The sequence below is a fragment of the Gavia stellata genome, chromosome 3 (genome assembly GCF_030936135.1).
Source record: "Gavia stellata isolate bGavSte3 chromosome 3, bGavSte3.hap2, whole genome shotgun sequence".
Classification (NCBI taxonomy): domain Eukaryota; kingdom Metazoa; phylum Chordata; class Aves; order Gaviiformes; family Gaviidae; genus Gavia; species Gavia stellata.
Genome location: NC_082596.1, coordinates 24,023,665 through 24,041,657, shown reverse-complemented (window position 1 = coordinate 24,041,657; position 17,993 = coordinate 24,023,665). Strand labels below are relative to the sequence as shown.

Here is a 17,993-nt window from a genome sequence, read left to right as displayed (position 1 = left end):
TTCATAGTAATTCTGCAATGGAAGATTATTTTTCCAAATTTGCAAAATGGGAAACAGACATGAAGGCTAAAACTGCCACCTGAAATAAGATTAAGATATTGCAGGCTGCCAAAGTTGTAAGGCTGTTTTGTGTCAGTATAGGATTGTATAGGTTCAAAACTTATGCTGAGCACTGACAGCAGTAGCTACCTGCAGATCAACACCTGAATGTCTAAAGATGGGCATACAGAAAAACAAACAGCTAATTACTCTGTAAGGGCCTTGCCCAACACCACATAAACACTCTACAAATGAGGCTACCACAGACTCCTTATTCTAGCATTTCCTATCCTAAGTTTATACCCCAGCATGCTCCAAATAATATGGCTGTTGCCTATAACAATTTAAATGTCAACAGTATTTTTTCTGTTAGGTCATGAGAATGTTCTCTTACAAGAATTTTATATAATTTAGTAATGTGCAGACACCAAATGAAAAGATTTAGCTAGCATTAGCTAGAATTAGTTTCTCTTTGAAACGTCTATTCTCAGAACAGATTTGATTAATAGTGGCCAATGGGTTTCTAAAGAGGAAAATAAACTTATGAAAATGCCTTCCCTCAAGGAGACTATTGTCTGCTGCAGCGCTTTTTAAACTAGGGGTTGTGGAATACACCTCAGTGGAGGAACACAAGAAACTGTGAAATAAACCCATGCTCCTGTAACAGCAGACACGGGGTGGCAGTTTAGAGGGCTATCCAGGGCTAAGCTTTGTTTAACATTCCCATCCCTCCCTTCCCAGGAACCAAACTCACATGACACTGTGCTGGCCCAGACGTTAGCTAATACTTAGCAGGGGTTAAGGATAATACCTGTGAAAAGTCCATTCTTCTATCATTTTCTCTTGCAGATGCTCAAAAATACATGTATGGCAGGAGGGGAACAATAGTAGGAAATAGGGAAAGCTATCATAAAGAGAAGGGAGATTTGATCTAAAAAAGTTTAAAAGCAGCCGTTTCAGTAGCTTCAGCCTTCATCACCCTCAATTCCTCTATCCCAGCATGCAGCCTTTTCCTCCTACTCTTCCTCAAGGCATACACTTAGGCCTTTTCGTTCTCCCTCCTCTGTTGCCTCTACCCACCACCTTTTCCTTTACCTCCTCTGAACTGGACGTAGGCATCTCCCACTTTCTTTCAAGCCTTTTGATCTGGCAGAGAACCAAGGAGCAGAGGAAGCACTCCCCCTTCTCAGTTGGGTCTCTCATTACTGACTTGACGCCTGGGAGACAAAATTTAAGTATCTCACCAATTGCTACAATGGCTGAAGAAGTCTGGTTGTACGTGAAATATTCAGAAATTTAGGTGCCACACCAACCAGTCTTTAAGAAAATGCTCAAAACCATTTTCTAAAAACTTTCCATTCTTTGCATGTTTTCACAGGCAAAGAATAAAGATGGAGCAAGGCTTCTCTAAGAAAAGACGACAAAAAAAAGAAAACGACCTCAGTTCCAGAAGACATTTTAACTTTCTCAGAGCAGTTGCAAGGGATTATATTTTTAAACAATAAGAAACCCTTCCTCTGCATTCTCAGAAACAATATTTGGTGGAGGTTGTTTGTTTGAATATCCAAATTGAGCTACAAAATATAAATGTTTCAGAACAACTACTTTTTGAATGAAATATAATCAAAACCTGAATGCCTGGTTTCATAATGTGCAGCATTAAACAATATTATTTACAGAAGATACTGTCAGTTCCAAGTATTGTATACACATACAGCCATACACTCCTAAAAAGATGAATTCTTTGGTGCTTACTTGATGATAGCAGCCCCAGACAAAATGAATACCTACCAAGATGATTTCCACTACATCATACACTTAGCATAAGGGTAAGTGTGTCTTTCCGTATATAGTGTAAATTCTAAAAACAAAGAATGAAGAGAAAGAATGTATTGCTCTTATTTTACAGATGAGGCAGATTCCCAAACTCACACACAGCCAATGCATGGAACAGCCTGACAATGGACAGAGAACATGTCTTATCTCACAGTTAGCCTGGGATCGCATGAACGGTCAGCCTCCTACATCTGAGCTACTAAGCATTAAGCCACAATAACTTCACAGCTTGCACTCATTTGCCTGTAACCTAATATACGTAGCACACCAGTCCAGTCTCTCATCACCATAGCTATCCTTAAAAATATTTATAAATCCCACCACCATTTGGAGCGGAAATAAAGCAAGTTTTTTCCTCACTCGTAAGTATCCATATAGTCTCTCTCAAATATCCATAGACTATGACAGTACAAAAAGATTGTGTTTCTCCCTTTTATCCACTGCTCATTTTACAGTACAATACCCTCCATATGACTGACATCACCGGAGAAAGAGCTCTTAAATTTTTCTTTGCTCAGCAAAATACATGGTCTGTAATGATAGCCTGGAGGTATTTAATGCCATTCAAGAGTATGCCTTTCTCATCATTGAAGGACCCACATATCTAAAAGGAAAGACAAATACCTGATAAAAAAGGACAAAAACAATGCCAAAGAACTTAATGACATTTCCAGTACTAACTTCATAAACTATAACAGAAAAAAGTCGATATTTTTAGATGAAATTATCGAAACATCTAATAAAACTTAAATCTACACATAGAAAAGCTCACTACAAAAAGAATTTAAAAGATTGAAGGCCTTGCTTTTGCTTCTCCAAAGTGAAGCAGTCTTCCATAACAGAGAAATAAATATACACAAGACCAAGCCTACTATACTATCACTTAAACTAATTCTGAAATACAAGCTTGAAAAGATTTAAATACTATACTACTGTAATCCCAAATCTAATTTAAAAAGCCATTTAAGCAATTACTGCATTTGATTATGTTTTGTAAAAGAAACTGCAAACTTCCAGCTGTCTCCCAATTAATAAATTTGTGAATTACAGCATGAACTACAACATCATGAAAAAATATCCTGTTGGAAGTGCGTATCTTTTTCCAGGCATTTGCTTGAAAGGAATGGGATTTAGCTTTTATGCAAGACATACGCTTTCGATACAGAGCATGTAAGACTCCATGGTGCAGATGAAGGGTGAAAGAAATCTCCCATTGGGCCCATGCCCTAAACATGAACCCTTAACTTGTCAGACTGCTTTCAAACCCAAAACGTAAGTTTATCTCCCTGCCAGTATGTTCTAGCACTTTCTATACTGCCATCCATATAAATATAAAATCTCTCTTCCAACGCTGTGAATCCCCAAGAAAGCCAATGAACTCAACAGCCTAATGAAACACAGATCAAGAAAAATTACTCCTTTAAAATCAGTATTTAATTTGCTACTAATCTTCCTGAATATCTTCTTGTTCTCATGTTGTGATATGAGAACAGAAGTTCTAACTTACCCTCATCTTTGTCATATCTGACTAGAATTGCCACCTAGAGAGATGTGAAGCCTTGGAGCAGCCACGTTAGCCAGGGAAGCAAGTGCATGACCAGAGACTGACAGAGGGAATACTGTATAAATCTTTTCATCATTTACAGCTACACACAGCCACTTGTAATACAGTAAATTACATATTTTCTAGATTTACAAACAGTTGAAGGATACTTGTTTCTGCTTTTGTCAGTGCATTAGCAGAAAAACAGGAAATGAATCAGACTGAAATAACAAACCTTGAGCAGAAACACCATGAAATTTTTTGGTCTTACATAAGATTCATTCTTGTTTAAAGTGGCAGGAATGTCAATAGACAAACTGATCTAAAAAACACAGTTTTAATAGATAGTAACTATGGATTGTTCACAAAAGGAAAACAAATTTCTGTCTTTTTCTTTATTATGGCATATCACAGGTCTCTTCCACAGTCTCTCTGATGCATCACATTTTCAGCAGGCTATTGAATAAATGGAATTTAAGCAACCCATATGTAAGTGCACTGACTGATGGAACACTGGCCAAGACAAGATAGGAGGGCTGCCAAATAAACATCAGTGCCAAATTACAGCGAATCCTTCATTTTCTTTCTAGCTTTGCCACATGACAGGCTTTATTTCCAACAACTCTGGGCCTCCGTTTTACAGATACAGTGGTGATAACGCATTGAAATTCCACAAAGACTTCCTTCAATGAACTTTAAGAAATAAGATACGATGACAACAACAACAAAAATTAACCTCAAGTTCTGAAATCACTTTCCCATGCAAGTGCAAATTCCTGTCATCCTTGAGCACCATTTCTTCTGGACTGTCCCAACTCTTATTTAAGAGGAATAAAAATAACCATGTAAAAAAGAAAATAGAGAAGCCAAATATTCAAGAAAATGCCTTTCCACAAAAAATTAAAGTGGCAGTCAAAAGCCAGATTATTTTGACTCAGGATGTCACAGGACATTTTAAAACAGTTGTCTAATTGCATATACAGAAGAGCAGCAGAACCTGGCTATAACCCCAACTAGATACCACAATAATCACTTGAAATTCAACTTTGGACTAAAATATTTCCCCCTCCATAATCAAAACTAGTCTACAGGGTAAAAAACCCAAACAAAACTGCATCCTGACCAGGTACGCTTTTTGTCTTAATAAATTTTACAGCAAACTGACAGCATATTCTTTTCTCATTTGTGACAAAACCCCTTGGAGCATGCTGGGTACCTTTCAACCAACACTGGTATCTGTTTCAGTGATTTAATCGCAGGCTGCAAAGTTTTCACCGGCCACCTCCAAGGATTAGAAATGAACGTGTCTCCCTAACCCAGTGCATAACTCCCGTCCTTTCCCAGTCTGGGCTGGGGAAGGGACTTAGATTTGGTTTAGTTTTGTTCTAGAGGTGGAGAGGAAATTTGACCTCCTGTCAAACACGGTATCTGCTACAAAAACAAACAGGGGATACAGCAGGAGTATTCTGATACTGTTCGTATTACTAAGATTTCTTAGATACCTGACCAGGTGTGCACAGTTAAACCAGGTACCACACTTCGGCTCAGAGGTGAATTCCCTTTCTTTGTTTTCCTTTACGGCATGAGGTAAAGTAACTCTCTGCTATTTCCATATTCCCCTCTGATTACATATAACATCTAAAATAGACCACACTTTTTAATCAAAATCATTGAATTAAAGAAAAATATCTAATATTTTAATAGCAACCCTATTATTCAAAAGAATTATTGTTACTCTAAATCTTATTTTTTCCTCATTATTTTAAATGCCTCAGAGATATATTAATTAGCTATAAACTAATTTGCAACCACAACAGGAAAGAGGGAAAATTTTTTTAAACTGATGCCTTGGATATCAGATGCTCCAGTAATTCAAAGTTCTGCCTTTATAAAGAGTATTAGTATACAATTTTTGGTGAGGAATGCAAGCTCCCTCAAATCTGGAACAAGCTTGTTAAGAGTGTTAAACCAAACATATAACCTTGAAGTTAAAATTTTATGGCCACATAAGTACACATTAACATTTCAGTTTTCTAACAAATATTTTCTTCAAAAAAAAAATCCTTCCCAAAATACCAAAGAGAATGAAAAGCAATGTACTTTATTACGATGTAAGCATACTAACCTATTCTAACCAATAAACAAGGTTCTGAAAAAAGATTCCTTAAAAAAAAGAAAGTAACTTTATTCTAACGAAAGAAAGTACATTCTTACCCAGCTGTGACAGAGATTTTTTCCCAAATAATTTAACAATTTTGATGCTATAACATTTAAAAATATGCCCTAATTAAAAGCAAGAGAAAGTCAGACCAATTACTGAACTAGGGAGAGCATCTGGTATATAAAATATAGTCCTTGTATTCATATATAATTCATACCTGGTCTGACTTGTCAATAAGAATAAAATATTTCACTAATCATGGACTTGGAAAATGTTTCTCTGAACCTACCAAAAAACCTGCTGTGAAGTAGAGCCGAACTGATAGACATCTTAGAAATGTTACTTCTAGAAGACTGCTGAGAGGACTATATTACAGAGCGTAAGTTTGATAACAGACCAAAGCAAACCAAGTTTTTGAAAATACTAAACATACACTTACAAACACAGCAAGAGCACACACACTCAGCATCCTAAGAGGATAGGGAAAAGCTGTCCTTACAGGTCAGATTTGCAGAAGCAATGAACTGCCAATGAAATTTAAAGACAGAATTTCAGGAGCATTCAATACTGTAGTTATAAGAAGAACAATGAAAACAAATGGGTGTCCAACACTTTGAACATTTGATCTGTGTGTATATATAAGCTTATTTGAAGATCAAATATCTGCAGGCATCCTAATTAAGCAGCCTTTGCCAGTAAAAACTATTATGTTTTAATTATATTCCTTAAGTAATGTCCTGGTTAAGCAGAGCATGAGAACAGATGTTATCTAGTCTATTTTTGGGATACTGTAGGTAAGGAGTCATTGAAGACTAAAAGACACTGCCCTGCAACATCACCGCAGAAAAATTTACGTGTATTGCCTCTTCTCATCCAGGGAGCTCATCTCCAAGGAGAACTTTTCTTTTTACATCACCATATTAGTGATATGCAACAGATGAGAATAAATCCAGTAAATCTTTTCCAACACTAATTCACAGAATCATAGAATCATTTAGCTTGGAAAAGACCCTTAAGATCATCAAGTCCAACCATTAACCTAACACTACCAAGTCCACCACCAAATTATGTTCCTTAGGTAATCTAATTTGAGGTGTCCTATACTAATAATTCTTTTCCTATAGAAGACCCAAGATTAAAATCCCTGCAGATTTACACACATGGATAAGAAAATGTAACAAGGTAAGGTATGTTTCATTTTTATTCATTTGAGAAAGGAAAGTGAAGTTATTTCACTTTTGAAGGAAGTCCTTTGAAGTCAGGAGCTTCACTGTTTATTTGAAACCATTTATTTCAACAATACTACAGTTGAAATAAACCTTTCTTTGGAGCCTGCAGTTCCAAAGAAAATAGTTACACAAATATATTAGAGGAAGCAGGTGTGTAATTTCATTGAAAAGCTATTTAAGTTTCTTAAAAAGGAACTTTATGTCAGCAAGGAGATCTTTAAAACATTTCCTTAAGTTACTTGCTAGAACATATACTTTAATATTTATCTTACTACTTTACAAAGGGAAAGCAACCACAGTGCATTATTCCACAGTACTAGCAGGCACTGCTCTATGGCGCTAAGCACAAAATTAAATGATCACAGTGCCAGGAAAACACCAAAGTCACTTCAAGTTGTAAATATATGAAGAAAATTCTCAACATCACTACAATTAAATGGTAAAATACCTAGGGACATGACAGTTTTAAAAAAAGAAACTTTAAGCTACACCACAAAATTCCGTAAGACGCTACACCATTTGTTTTCAATGTCCCCTCAGTTTTAGTTCAAACTTACTTCTTATTTTATAAATCAGTTATCACTTAATTTACAGTAACACCTAGAGTTGTTTAAGACTAATTAAGCTATATATAACTTTTAAGAAATTTATTTCCAGGGGAAAAAAATACATTTACAAAATTCTATTAATGTGCAGTTAGGCAGCTTGCAGGTTTTTTTATATTTTAATATAGTTTCCTCCAACAATGCACAAAGCAACTTCATGTTGACAGAAACATGGCAGACAAGTTCTATAGGATTGTAGATAGATATGAAGTTATTTCCCTGCATTTTAAAATGCTGAATACTAAAGGGAATGCAATCCAACGTCCAGAGCGAGAAGCTCTGATATAGAGGGACTCTATGCTCAGCAAGCTTCACTACGTAGTTTGAGAGTCCTACAGATGAAGCCCCTATGAACTAGCTTAAAAGGTTTAAATCAGTACAAGTAGTTGTCCATGATGTCTCTGTTGTGGGTTAACCTACCCTGCAGCAGAAATTCAGAACAGGGCCACCTTGCCCTCGTCAGAGGGAGGTCATATGTTCAATTTAAACTGCGTATAAAATAGGTTTAAGCTAAATCTCCAGATTGGAATGGAAGCAAGGGCATTCATTTTATTTTATTGATGGCTGTAGGTCAGTAAATTCCAAGAAGAGAACATTGACAAATAGGAGGTGGTAACAGGTTTAACATTTTAAACAACTGTGGCTATTTGCTAAATTAAAAATGTCCTTACGACAGCAGCTAAGCTTCCAAAGTAGCTTGCTACACTATTCTGTGGGACTAACTCCCAAAAGGCAATTATCTACCAGACTTTACTGTACAGGCCAGATACGAGCAGCACATAAAAGAGTACAGCAGTCCTACAAAAGGCAGCAGCAGGCTTAAAGCAAGGATGGATATAGCACCTCATGGTTAAACAGCAGATGTTATGGGGGAGGAGAATGTAAGCAGACAGTCAGATTAAGTCAAATTGGGAAAATATAAGCATGCCATTGAAAACAGAAACCAAAGTAGTAAGAAGTTAAATGCATTGTGACTCACCTCATTTTTACAGTTTAGTAAGTAACTTATTTCAAAACACAATGATTTCTTGTTAAAAGAAAGGCTAGTAATTCTATTATTGCCTGATGCTTCCCACTACAACACCCTATTTCCAAATCTGCGTAGAATCTTCTCAAGCAAACTGGGCTGAAAAGTTATATACTAAGATCATCTTCAGCGCTCTTATTTCAACCGAACTACTTAAGCCAATAACAAATAAAAAAAAAAAGAACCCCCCCAAACCCCACAACACTTTAACAAAGAAAATTATCTTAGAAAGGAAAATAAATCCAAAACTTGCAGTATTTTCTCTGGAAAGGCTTAGCACTAGCATACCTTGAGGATGGAATTCAAATTCTGACCTGTGTATCTAGGATGTACACGTTATCAGCCTTTCAACAATGTGAATACAGCCATGCTTGCAAGTTTTTGGGAATGGGAGAATACATGATCTTCAGCAAAGAGCATATATATTATCTGCTAAAATCTCTCCTGAACTTGATCCAGCCTGGAATCAAACAGAATCTTCCTTTCACTTCCATGTACACAATATGCTCGGTCAAAGTACCAGAAAATAAAGCTAGGAAGCCAACTTATCCTTGCCAAGATCCCACTACCAAGTAACAGGAATGTAGAAGATACTCTAACCAAATGTGGAAGGGGCAGGATTAAACTCATGGAGAGAAGGGTGTTCAGGGGGAAAGAGTAGATGAAAACAAGTATGGGTATAGACCAAACTTGCTTAGTCATGGTACTGAGCAACCTGACCTAGGAATAGTTCTGCTTTGAGCAGGGGCTGGACTCCACATGCTCCAAAGGTCTCTTTCAACCCGAACCATGCTGTAATTCTAAGAACAGTGGAAGTGGTGGCTGCCAGAAGGGCGACTGAAGTCTGCATCAAAACAGGAATGGGATGGCTGAACAGACACTCCATCAGAAAGTGTCAGAGAGAAAAATCTAAGAAAAAAAAATGGGGATTGTAGAGTGAGGAGACCAACAGTTGTTCAGGGAAGTAATCTGGGAACTCTAGCACAAGTAATAGAGACAGTATCTCATGAAAAACCCAGTGAGGCAGGAGAACTGACTGGTTGATCACAAACACTAGAGGAAAAGGAGCTAACAAGCACAGGGCAAAGATAACAAAGAGACCCTACAAAGAGTAGTTGAACTGGGAACAGAGGGAGGATGCATCTCCAAATGACAGGAGAGAAAGATAAAGACATCAGATTAGGTATTGAAAAGGGTACGAAATTAGATTGGCTAAGATATCTTCCTAACAAAAACTGCAACTGACTAAATGTGAATAGGATTTGCATAAAACACTTAACTATACAGAAAGTAAAAGGTACATTGCTGGTGACATAAAAAAAGCAGCAAAAGCAGCTTGTACTGTCAAAGCATGCTTTCCTCTAGAGCTCATCCTCCACAGTCCAAAGACTTCCATAAAACCCTCTGCATAAGCACATGGATCATACTGTCTAGGGTTGATCCCTATAAAGCACGACAGAGTATTATTAGACACCACTAGCTCAAATAGCAGTGGCCTGCCTAGTGAGTAGCTTCCAAACCTGCTGATATGATTGCAATTATTATTTTTAACAGCTAGGAAACAGCACACAAACTACATTAGAAATAACTTCATCAAGTAAACAGAATTAAGCCCTGGAGTTTGGAAATGAGTACGGAAATACATTATGATGGTTTAATTGCATGGCTTTTATCCCTTTCCCCCCCGTAGAAACTTTGCCAGGTTCACACTTACCAGGTCACTACTCAGTATTTTGTTTCTTACTCATTGTGCCCCCTATCTAAAAAAAAAATACAGTACATAATGCTACGTAGAAAGCAGGAACTCACTTCCTCATATGCTACTGCAGAGCACCGATATGTGAGATTAATATTGCTGAAATAGTCAAATACCATATTCATCCCACTGAAGTAGCACGGTTATTATCACTATTTATTAAAGCATATGATTAAGGAAGGATTTATTTACAACCTCAGGTGCCTGATCTGAGATAGCCAAGAACTTAATTCCTTACAGGCTATGTTACACAGCAAATTATATGTTCTAAGATACCTGCAGTATCAATTGTGTATACACACACCCCAACACTCCCCCTGCCCCAACCCAAGAAATACCACCAATACTACATAGCCAGGATTCACATGCCTTCATCAGGCAAGAAGAAAATCTTTTCTGTTTTCTGCTTTATTTGCATTATATCTCCACATTTATTCAAAGGAAACAATTGGCCTAGAGACTAGGTTTATTGCCACCCAACCTAGATGGACTCCCCAGTGGACAAGGCAAATGTATTCTGAGGAATGCTTTTCCAGGGAAGAAAAAGAAACCAAAAAACCACAGCTGTATAATTAAAGGACTACAACTTAAGGCACATAATTTAACAAAGGTATGGCTGCTGCTTCAACCTTAATTTTGGCATTTCTTAACATTTGAGAATTTGACCCGAAACCTTAAAATGACAATAAACTGCATGCAATGGCAGAATCAATTTTATTGACATGTGGAATCCTTCATACTACAAAACCAGGGCAAATATGTCATCTAATTGCTGCAGAAGCCATACCTATCTGTTTCTAGTATTTCTACTGCACTCATTATTGTGATTACTGAGAAACAAAGTTAAACTACCAGCATCCTGAAGGCATCTTCCTTGCCTTTACAATAGAAAGACAGAGCTTTTGCATTCTACACACTATTAAAACCTGAGCTGTTCTTCACCTACAAAATGCATCGTTTTGCAGAACGCCCATTACAGAGGTTAGTTACTGCAAGTACATATGGAGTTAGACAATACTTACTCAAAGCCATACTCCAGTCAACTACTTTCATGACTTGACAGTCATGTCATAACGGAGGTAAATCTAACAACGTCCTTTTTTGAAGGAAATCCAATCACTGAAACAAGGTTTTATCTTCCTCATCAAATATTCCAAAACCACCCATATTCAGTTACTAGTCTACAGGAATACACAAACAAAGCACACATTTCAGAGAGCACACATTTTACAGAGAGCTTCAGTACCTACATTGCTTTTTTACAGATAAAAGCATCAATCTACTGAGGCTTTCCATAAAATACTGTATTTTTGTCCACTGTACTGCCAACTGGAAGCTCCCTCCTTTCAGAGTTACAATTTGTTCTCTCACTGAATGACTTCTAGCGCAACAGAACTATTCTTCTGCCTACTCTTAGAGGTGTGTTTTCATGCATTTCAGGAGGAACGCGAACCATATCAAAATACATATTCTTTATTATTTTTACTTTTAACCACTTTTTTTTATGAACAAAAGCAAATTTACAAAAGGTTCAAGAGAATCCGTCCCACAAACGCAGCATACTGTGGCTTTACATTAATTGTGCATATGCTGCTTTATATGGCTGTAAAAGGCATACAGCGCAAAGATCCCCGCAGCTTGTGGGAGATAATTTAGGTTGAAACTGTGACTTAGAAATTATTTGTTACCCTTAAAACAGAAAGGTAATATAGTATGACCTTTGAGATAAGAAAAAGCATATGATTACATAGCCCTAAAAAAATACAGCGGTACCTCACACCTCAGAAACAAAACAGAAAAAAGCAACAATGAAAACAAAACCATGTCACTGTCTTCATATTTTACTCAAACAACACTTCTTGATCTAGATCCAGCCACGATATTATGCTGATTAGGGCAGGGTGTAGGAGGTGGGAAGAAACCGTTTTCACTCCTTACTGTTTTAGAGAAAGAGCTGAAACGCTGCTGGGCAGGACTAAACAGGATGCTTCTATTTCTTAACCCATTCCCCAGCAAACAACACCTCCTTGCAAATCTTCAATTCAACAGCAAAAGAGAAGTTCATCTGGCACATCATATACCTTATCTACTAACTAAATTAACACTGAAAACAGGGGAGCTTGTTCTTCCTTTCCCAGACAGGCAGGCAGCATGTAATCCTAATAATGTGAATTCTTGCAAGGCAGGATCTTTCTCTTTGTTTATCCTTGTTCTCTTTTCATCAGTTAGTTAATCCATTACCTAATTCATCTTGGAATCATCTTTAATTGTTAATAATGGAAAGACTCGGGACTCCTGTGCTGAGCTTACAGGGTTCTCTTCTATTCTTACCCTGGCTGAATTTCTGCCTGGTGTCAGGTCACAGGAGACAAAGTCTACTCCGCAGCTACGCACCACCACCACCGACAAAGTCTGAACAAAGACCTACTGCCACATAACAAGGCTGGGGCGGGGGGAGAAGGCAACAGCAAACAGGAAGGGGAAGGAAAAAAGGGGGGAAAAGTAACTAGTCAGGTAGGAACTTAAGGAGGAAAATACTTTTGGTCACTAGATACAGAAAAACCTCAGTCCAAATGGAGATAGCTGAAAACCATGGTGTTGTGAAATTAAGAGAAATAGTGAGCACAATAGCTTTGCAGGTTTCTTCGCTATGTTATCCCACAGATAAACTTGCACTGACTGCAGAATCTTAAACTTCAGGAAAGCAACAGCCTGACTTCACAGGCTATAAGCACTGAAGATCCCTTTGCTTAAAAAAGACCTAGAAGTTTGATACCTCCATCTCTGACCCTGAGTAAAAGGGCTCCCGGCCTCCTGGTCTCCCAAGATGTATTTTTAGCAGTGTCATATAAAGGAAAGCTTGATTCCTTTTTTTGAAAATGCAAAGTCAAACAAGAAGTAAGTATCAGATATAGCTTTACAAGTAAAATGAAACTGAGAGGGTAACTGCTCTTCTCAGGAAACTGAAGCAAGGTCTTCAACTCAGCAAAAAATGAGTAATTTTAAAGGCTTTATTCTGTTTATATTTGACTTAAGATAGAGGAACACAAAGTCAGAGCACCTCCATCAGGACACACAGTGGAGAAGTCTTTGGTAATAATTATTTTTCCAGTACACATTCTAAAAATAGTCTTTAACCTTCAACACATTTCATCTTACAGCCACATTTCTTTGCACTGATCACCATATTAGTTTGCGAAAAGGCGGACCCAAAGTAAGATACTTCCCAAAGGCTGACCAGAAGGAAAAGTTTCTCAGCAGGCTTCACCTGCCAGTTGGGTGGTCTCACTACAGCCACTATTTATTCCTATCCAAATGTTCCACCACTATTAGATGTTTGAAGAATAACTGGATGCTCCCTACATAAAGCATTCTGATATGAAGGAGAAAAGCCAAACAGTATCTTGCAACAACCACCCTCTGTCAGCATCTTCATTTTTTATATATAGTCCCCATACAGATGTTCAGTTAATACTTACTGAAACATTTACTGTCAAGGTACAATTAGCTCTCGATACAAGAAAGAGCTGCAGCACTGAATACGGGCTAAGCATATGGCCCCCAATTTTCAGGTCATAAAAAGCCCAAAGCACTCATCAACTGTGTAATTTAGACTAAAAGCCTTTTATTTCCTAAAAAAAGTATAAATGTTTCTTCCCAAGATTGAGTTCTGAATGACGAAACCGCAGAAGATCTGCCAAAACATCCCTCCCCTTGTCCAGTCTCACCGAAATATCCTGTAAGCTCTGTGCACCAGGTACTTTCAGCAAAGGAAGTGGATGAATGATGCATTTAGGCATGGCACCACCAATAGTCTTTTCCTCAGGCATGCAACTGTTATGGTGCTAAGACAGACTCTTACTTGTCTAAGAGCAGACAGTTAACAAGGCTATTTTATATAAATATTTAAAAATTTAAAAAAGGCACAGCAACACTAGTGCTGTAATGTCATCATATCCAAAACACGAGCCAGCTAGCACTGTGAAATCCCCATGCCTCAACTAAAACCTTCAGTCCCACCTAAACCTCTACTGTTCAGTAGATCCCCTGAAGTGCAGGATCAGTTTGCACGCCCTAGAAACCATTTCTTGAAAACGTACATGAGGTAAATTTGTCTCACCAGAAGTCCTACACAGTGCACTGAACAGTATAGCTGGAACTGTCTTACAGATTAAGCATTTTCAGATAAAATCAGAACTTGATTAACTTGATGTGGCTGGAAGAGTTTGGTTTTATGTGAAAAATCTGATCATTAACCAAGAAACTTAAAACTGATACTTTTATTTATTAAGAATATGCAGCATCAGTGAAACACAATGAGAACAAAGCAACATGATTTTTATTGCAGACAGTTTCTCCCGAGTTAGTCCTCTTGCTGAAGCAGTTCTTCATTCACTAAATGGAACAACTGAAGGGGACAGCCAGGGGCCCCAATTTAGCTTAAGAGCTCTAATCTGCCTTATGGGAGCAGCTAAAGGACCTATGGAAAAATGTTTGTTTAACAGTAACTTAACTATAAATGGAAGCAGAACAGAACTGACATAGTCCCACAATGACAGTTTGCGCTGAACAATAACAGGATACTTGCATTAACAGAGTTGTGCTCTACTTAGGAAGCAAAAACAAGTGACTATACCGAATTGAATTGGTACAAACATTTATTTCTGCAAGACGCCCTTCAAACGTCTTGTTGAAGACATCGTTAGGGGATATGCTGGCCTGTAAAGAGAGGAAGTTTTAATGCCTGAGGAAACACCTGTGTATATGGAACTTTTATTTAAGCTCATTTCATTACGTCTCTCCACTAACTTGCTTTAGGTTAAAGCAACTCTTATATCAGCTTTCCAGACTGGTGCAATGTATCTAGATGTGAAGTGAACCTGTTGGAAACTCGCCGTCCAGAAAAGAAAAATAAAAAAACTCCACAGCTGTTCTTGTCTTGTAAATGGCAATTACAGTTGCAATGTTCTGGCTACCTGAACAACAAGATACTAATAGTCACCCAGCAGGTGACTGACTTCAATCAGTTTAGGAGTGGAAAAGCCTACAGCAATCTTTCCACTGCAAAAAAAGTAATGGAAGCACTCTTACATTCTCTTATTCCATGGATAAACCTCAAGGTAGCATTAATTCTTCTTAGGATTATGCTACAACTTCCATGAAAGTGAGGCAGAACAGACAGTCGAGGCCCTCCTCACTTGCCTTAATGAGGAAAGACCTAAGGGTGGTATCACAAATGACATCTCACAACTCAGCTATAGGACTTTTCTTCCTTCTCTGAATTCTACTCTCTTTGAAGAACTCAAAGACTATTCTAAAGCTGGTGTAATACATCCTCACAACAGGAAAAAAAACTTCTAGTAGAGGCCTATAATATTCTAGTCCCACATAACGTTTACAGTTCTCTTTAGATATTCATTGGTTTGTTCTGGACCCTTGAGTCAGTACCTGCACTAAGAGAAAAAAAAAGAAAAAACAAGCAACCCATGCCAGAGAAGGACCAGCAATCAAAACCAAGGTAAAACACAGTTCTGCAGCGGCTGAGAATTGCCAGACTAAGCCACCTTATGACTCAGATGAGCAAAGTCTCTTCCACAAAGTCTCTTCTCATCAACTGAAAAATAACCTTACAAGAAAATCTGGGATAATGAGGTGAACATTAGTTTACAGAAGTTTGGAAGAAATCTGTCAATCCATAAATACCAGCAATAGACCAAATACCACTTATATAATAACTTATCACAAAACACACTAAGAAATAAAATAAATAAAAAAGCGTGCCTGAAGAAATCTTCTGAAGTAACCTTCAAGTGAATACTTTAGAGGGAAGACTGAAATTCTACTCTGAATTCTACTCTTTAGTTCAAACTCACAGTTGTTTATTTGGACTTTAATTTCTTTCTGAGTTAAAGCAGAACACACAGTATCTGAAATCTAATCTATATACAACACAAAAAGGTTTCAATTTTTCCTTAAAGATTATTTCACTGAAGATTTAAAGACAAACTATTAGAAATGAACTAACATTAGACCAAATCACAGATAAAACTTCCACTTCAGGGAATCAGAAATCAGGAAAGTCTCCTCTTGTGAAAAATTAGGAACATTAAAAAAACCCAACTGTGTTCTAGATACTGATAGAGCCTCTTCCATATTCTTCTTACGGGGAAAAAAAACTTGTATACTGCAACACTACTGAAAACAGCCAGTTCTCTAAGACTCCATGTAACTTTTTACCTTCTTGGTGGAAGTCTACCTCCAGGTGCAATTCAGATGCTTTTAGCAATATAAGATCCAACACCATTCTCAGTATCTTGAAGCTGTGTTATGTATACCGATTCATCCAGCTACACATCTTCCATCAGTTAACATAGAAGGGACAATGGAAACTTAAAGCTAAGACAAACACAAAAAGAGAAAAACCTGAAATCAACTTCTTTATGGATAAGCCAGTGTTAGAATGAATTTTATTAGTCCTTTAAAGAGCCTTTGTTGACCCTAAGAAAGAATCAGACTAACTTGCAACTCAGCTACAAACCAGAAATCACACTAAGAGACTAAAACATGTACCCATCAACTCATTCTAGTCAGGTATTAAAATTTATTCTACTAGGCTGGTATGTGGTGTTTACTTACAATTCAGAAAACAAATCACAAAGCTAATTATGGATGTCTGACCATGGGCTAGAGTAAACTGACCCCATAGTGGAGACCACAAGCTTGGCTAAAGGCTATCAGAGGCTAGTGGTGCGGAATGGTATAGTTGTACTTCAGAGTTCAAAGACCTTTCTTAGTGCTTCCAAACCAGGATTCAGAAATCCTGTGAAAAGACTTAGGCATCCTACTTTGTTTGCCTGGAAAGGGGAAGGGGGGGAATCTTTGTGAGGAATACTTTAATAAGACTAAGTAAGGATTAAAAAGGCCCAAGCAAACAGAAAAAAAACCAGACTGCATTGGTTAGGAAGACCCACCTACCCACTGAACAAATTCAGTCTGAAGTTTTTGTCATGGGGTGTAATAGCCAAATGCTGTTAATTAATAATAGAAAAAAAAAATACACATTTCCTACCACAAAAGGCTCTACCCAACTGCCAAAAGAATTCAAGGGCTTCTGTTCTTTCACAGGCTGATAATGTTCACATAAAACAAGTTTTCCTAATGCATATGTTAATGCTAACTGGGAATCCCATAGCTAAGGGAGTTCTAATGATTCATTTACTAATGGAGAGAGCAGGATTTGTACACACTACGAAGGTAAACAAATACATCTGTCAAGCATCTTTCTTCCTCCTGAGCCTCAGCTAGCATAGTTAATCAAAATCTGATGACTGCTGTACATAAGAAATGTGTCATTTGTCTGGTAGATTTAAGGGGAAGAGAAGGGAAGAAATCCACACATACACATTTCAACTCTCTCTTTTAGAAATGATGATCTGATGTCCTCAAATTCAAAAACAGCTGACAACGTAACAGCTAGAATTCAGCATTTTATAAATGCTGAATTGTATAAAGCACAGTTGAAACTCTGGCATACTTCAAACAATACGCATATAAGAGTTACGTATATGTAAGCCTTTTACTGAACTCATTTTAAGAGTAGCATTATTGCCATTATGCAAAAGTGAAACTTTCATTTTCATTTTCTGGATCAAATAGGCCTAGTTCACATGCAATTAAAAAAAGTGCTTTCTCAGCTTTCTGAAAGCTTTAAGCAGAAGCATTTAAATGTTTACAGTTAAATAGCGGTAAGATTTTGGAAACTGTTCAGTAATGTTACACAGCCATCACTCCTAAGCA

The 17,993-nt window shown here is 37.4% G+C and overlaps 1 protein-coding gene across 1 annotated transcript in view; it reads right to left on the bottom strand.

The window, feature by feature from the left end:
• Nucleotides 1-16,471, bottom strand: part of RNF19A (ring finger protein 19A, RBR E3 ubiquitin protein ligase) — a 56,825-nt gene extending 40,354 nt beyond the window's left edge. Inside the window, exon 1 of the mRNA XM_059836195.1 lies at nucleotides 16,434-16,471. The gene's annotated coding sequence lies outside the window, so the exon portion shown is untranslated. The remainder of the gene's footprint in view (nucleotides 1-16,433) is intronic.
• Between the last annotated feature and the right edge of the window lie 1,522 nt (nucleotides 16,472-17,993).